The sequence below is a fragment of the Schistocerca cancellata genome, chromosome 3 (assembly GCF_023864275.1).
Source record: "Schistocerca cancellata isolate TAMUIC-IGC-003103 chromosome 3, iqSchCanc2.1, whole genome shotgun sequence".
NCBI classification, from domain to species: Eukaryota; Metazoa; Arthropoda; class Insecta; order Orthoptera; family Acrididae; genus Schistocerca; species Schistocerca cancellata.
In genome coordinates this window covers 413,447,411-413,452,410 of record NC_064628.1, presented here as the reverse complement: position 1 = coordinate 413,452,410, position 5,000 = coordinate 413,447,411, and the positions used below count along the sequence as shown (strand labels likewise).

General features: G+C 54.2%; 1 non-coding gene across 1 annotated transcript in view; it reads right to left on the bottom strand.

Moving 5' to 3' along the window:
- The window catches only part of LOC126178822 (small subunit ribosomal RNA), a 1,909-nt gene extending 1,115 nt beyond the window's left edge, over nt 1-794 (bottom strand). Inside the window, exon 1 of the ribosomal RNA XR_007536673.1 lies at nt 1-794. This exon is cut by the window's left edge and continues 1,115 nt beyond it. This is a non-coding gene — a ribosomal RNA (small subunit ribosomal RNA).
- Between the last annotated feature and the right edge of the window lie 4,206 nt (nt 795-5,000).

The window sequence follows — 5,000 nt, the reverse complement described above, 5'->3', positions numbered from 1 at the left end:
ATTTCAACGGGGTCCGCCTCGGGACGCACGAACACGCACGAGGCGGTCGCACGCCTTCGGCTCGCCCCACCGGCAGGACGTCCCACGATACATGCCAGTTAAACACCGACGGGCGGTGAACCAACAGCGTGGGACACAAATCCAACTACGAGCTTTTTAACCGCAATAACTTTAATATACGCTATTGGAGCTGGAATTACCGCGGCTGCTGGCACCAGACTTGCCCTCCAATAGATATTCGTTAAAGGATTTAAAGTGTACTCATTCCGATTACGGGGCCTCGGACTAGTCCCGTATCGTTATTTTTCGTCACTACCTCCCCGTGCCGGGAGTGGGTAATTCGCGCGCCTGCTGCCTTCCTTGGATGTGGTAGCCGTTTCTCAGGCTCCCTCTCCGGAATCGAACCCTGATTCCCCGTTACCCGTTACAACCATGGTAGGCGCAGAACCTACCATCGACAGTTGATAAGGCAGACATTTGAAAGATGCGTCGCCGGTACGAGGACCGTGCGATCAGCCCAAAGTTATTCAGAGTCACCAAGGCAAACGGACCGGACGAGCCGACCGATTGGTTTTGATCTAATAAAAGCGTCCCTTCCATCTCTGGTCGGGACTCTGTTTGCATGTATTAGCTCTAGAATTACCACAGTTATCCAAGTAACGTGGGTACGATCTAAGGAACCATAACTGATTTAATGAGCCATTCGCGGTTTCACCTTAATGCGGCTTGTACTGAGACATGCATCGCTTAATCTTTGAGACAAGCATATGACTACTGGCAGGATCAACCAGGGAGCTGCGTCAACTAGAGCTGAGCAGCCGGCCGCCCGGGAGTGTGTCCCAGGGGCCCGCGCGAACACGCAAGCGTCCGCTCAATTATTCTGCAAACAGGAGGAGGCTGAGCTCCCCTGCACAATACACCTCGAAACCCTCTCAGGTCCCGGCGGCGCGCAGCGCCGTCCTAAGTACTTGGTCGGGTTCGAGAGAGGCGCAATCGCCCGGAGTTAGGCGAGTAGACGCTTTAGGTGCGACCACCCGTGCTCCCAACTGAGCTTGCCGCTGCCGACAGAGGCCCGGGAGCGTGCTGTCGTGGCATTGCCGGCGGGAGACAACACGCGCCACCTACGGTGACCGGCAGCTCCAACGCCAGCGCCACAGAAGGGCAAAGGACCCACGTCGGTGCCGAAGCGAACTCTCCCAGCACAGCGCACGTGCCAACACGTCCGCACAACTGCGATACAAACCACCAGCGAGAACCGCTGGGGCGACCGAGCAGCAGACGGCGTCGCGGCGCCGAGTGCCGGGCGGCGGCGCATCCACAACGCACACAGTCCTCAGTCGGACCAGCACACTGCAGATGTCCACCGCGCTTCGCACCGGGCCCGCGAGGACCCACTTTGGCCGCACGGCGCCGCGCGCAGGGTGCCCCGGCGCGCAGCTGCGCCGCCTGCCGCGTCCGTCGGCCGGCGCGCCTGCCACTGGGCGCCCCCACCAGCCGGCTGTAGCGCGTGCGCCCACGCACCGCGCGGCCAGCACGCCGGGCGGCCCCCCCTCACCGGCCGGGGAGAGTCCCACCGAGCCACCGCCGCGTATCGCTTCACACACAGATTTGCCCTTACTGATTTACCTCCAGCAACAACAACCGCACCACAATGGGTTACCAGTTGTTCATTTGCGTAACGTCACCAGCAAACGTAGACGTCCATCCCCGTTTGCAAATGCAACGATTATTGCATGCCTGTCTGTTAGGTGTCACGACACACTACGTCTGCCCACATACACGCAACAAAATGTGCACGACTAGAGAACACGTGGGAGGTGGCCCCCTACGTATGCGATGTCCATTACGAGACCGACTGTCAACCGGCATCTGTACCATGTCGCAGATGTGGAACGCGGTGCACCATGCTATCACACAGTGTGAGAAGAGACGACTACGTTTGAATACACGCGCCACTACATCAACAGACGGCTCATGCTGATCGCCATCCAGGGCGTCCGTTACACCCACACGTCTCTATGGCGTACCACACTGCAATGCAGCAGTTATGGGGAGACGGCACGTGGCTGAGTGCACAACATTTGGACTGTATGGTTCGCTGTTGTTGGGCGCAGTCGTTGTACGGTCACACATGTGCCACAGCGTATCATTCGGTACATACGGACCTATGTGCAGTACAGTGTGAGGGTTAAGCGTACGACATCAGCGGACAGTGGACACAGGCCGTACCACGACGTAGACTGAGCGCTTCGACATGCGATTGCCAGTGAACAGCTGCGAAGGGCATTGAACACGCAAGCACCTGAACGACCAGCATGCGAAGGCAGGGGGGAAGGGAGGGGGGCGCTGTACATCCTGCAGTCGTCCACATAACAGTGTACAGCGGGAGCATGTAAAAAGTAAGCAACACTTGCAAAGTGTTGAACATGAAACGATACACAAGAGGGTGGGCGGTGCGAGTAGCGAACTATATTCAGAGGGTTGTGGTTAGACAACACTAGATTAATGTAACGTGTCATATGCCAATTACAGAGCAGGTTAAGGCCCAACTTGGGTTAGGTTAAGGCCCAACTTGGGTTAGGTTAAGGCCCAACTTGGGTTAGGTTAAGGCCCAACTTGGGTTAGGTTAAGGCCCAACTTGGGTTAGGTTAAGGCCCAACTTGGGTTAGGTTAAGGCCCAACTTGGGTTAGGTTAAGGCCCAACTTGGGTTAGGTTAAGGCCCAACTTGGGTTAGGTTAAGGCCCAACTTGGGTTAGGTTAAGGCCCAACTTGGGTTAGGTTAAGGCCCAACTTGGGTTAGGTTAAGGCCCAACTTGGGTTAGGTTAAGGCCCAACTTGGGTTAGGTTAAGGCCCAACTTGGGTTAGGTTAAGGCCCAACTTGGGTTAGGTTAAGGCCCAACTTGGGTTAGGTTAAGGCCCAACTTGGGTTAGGTTAAGGCCCAACTTGGGTTAGGTTAAGGCCCAACTTGGGTTAGGTTAAGGCCCAACTTGGGTTAGGTTAAGGCCCAACTTGGGTTAGGTTAAGGCCCAACTTGGGTTAGGTTAAGGCCCAACGTGGGTTAGGTTAAGGCCCAACGTGGGTTAGGTTAAGGCCCAACGTGGGTTACGTTAAGGCCCAACGTGGGTTACGTTAAGGCCCAACGTGGGTTAGGTTAAGGCCCAACGTGGGTTAGGTTAAGGCCCAACGTGGGTTAGGTTAAGGCCCAACGTGGGTTAGGTTAAGGCCCAACGTGGGTTAGGTTAAGGCCCAACGTGGGTTAGGTTAAGGCCCAACGTGGGTTAGGTTAAGGCCCAACGTGGGTTAGGTTAAGGCCCAACGTGGGTTAGGTTAAGGCCCAACGTGGGTTAGGTTAAGGCCCAACGTGGGTTAGGTTAAGGCCCAACGTGGGTTAGGTTAAGGCCCAACGTGGGTTAGGTTAAGGCCCAACGTGGGTTAGGTTAAGGCCCAACGTGGGTTAGGTTAAGGCCCAACGTGGGTTAGGTTAAGGCCCAACGTGGGTTAGGTTAAGGCCCAACGTGGGTTAGGTTAAGGCCCAACGTGGGTTAGGTTAAGGCCCAACGTGGGTTAGGTTAAGGCCCAACGTGGGTTAGGTTAAGGCCCAACGTGGGTTAGGTTAAGGCCCAACGTGGGTTAGGTTAAGGCCCAACGTGGGTTAGGTTAAGGCCCAACGTGGGTTAGGTTAAGGCCCAACGTGGGTTAGGTTAAGGCCCAACGTGGGTTAGGTTAAGGCACAACGTGGGTTAGGTTAAGGCACAACGTGGGTTAGGTTAAGGCACAACGTGGGTTAGGTTAAGGCACAACGTGGGTTAGGTTAAGGCACAACGTGGGTTAGGTTAAGGCACAACGTGGGTTAGGTTAAGGCACAAATTGCGTTACATTGCGGTACAAATTGCGTTACATTGCGGTACAAATTGCGTTACATTGCGGTACAAATTGCGTTACATTGCGGTACAAATTGCGTTACAAATTTGGTTAGGTTAAGGTGCGAAATGGGTTAGGTTAAGGTGCGAAATGGGTTAGGTTAAGGTGCGAAATGGGTTAGGTTAAGGTGCGAAATGGGTTAGGTTAAGGTGCGAAATGGGTTAGGTTAAGGTGCGAAATGGGTTAGGTTAAGGTGCGAAATGGGTTAGGTTAAGGTGCGAAATGGGTTAGGTTAAGGTGCGAAATGGGTTAGGTTAAGGTGCGAAATGGGTTAGGTTAAGGTGCGAAATGGGTTAGGTTAAGGTGCGAAATGGGTTAGGTTAAGGTGCGAAATGGGTTAGGTTAAGGTGCGAAATGGGTTAGGTTAAGGTGCGAAATGGGTTAGGTTAAGGTGCGAAATGGGTTAGGTTAAGGTGCGAAATGGGTTGGATTACAGTACACAACGTGGTAAGAGATAGTGTGTTGGGGGGGGGGGGGGGCGGGCGAGGTTCGTTGGTAGTGATCATTGTAAGTGGATGTCTGAGGCAGCGTCAGTATGTCACAGCAGTTATGTCTCGTCAGGATGCGCTTTTCGCTCGTGACTGGAGGCGCGCCGCGTCTGTGGTTGCGGCAAGGGAGTGGCAGACCTGTGTCATTCATTCCTGCCATTGTTTCTGTGCTGTAACAGGAGGCAGTGTGGTGGTGTTGGGTGCACCCCTGTGTAGGACAAGTGTGGGTGTTGGTGGCTTATCTGAGCAATTGTGGATGTCGGACGGGTGGGATATTCTATTTTATAATTGGACCCCCTGGTGTGGTTATCATAGTGTGGATGGTGTACTGTGGCGTAGAGGATGCACCGGACGTTGGTCCATGCTGGTGCTTACATATTGTATCTGTGTCTGTTACAGGCAGAGAGTAATGTGTGATAGAGTGTCTCGCTGAGGTGTGGTTCATATTGTGTGCACAGACCTACAGCATGTATAGGGACAGCGGGAATTTGGCATATTGGATATAACTCTTCATGAAACGCAAGTTATAGGGGTGGATTGCAACGTACGAGTGCGGGAAGAGTCCGCCGTTCATCCGCTGGAGTTGCG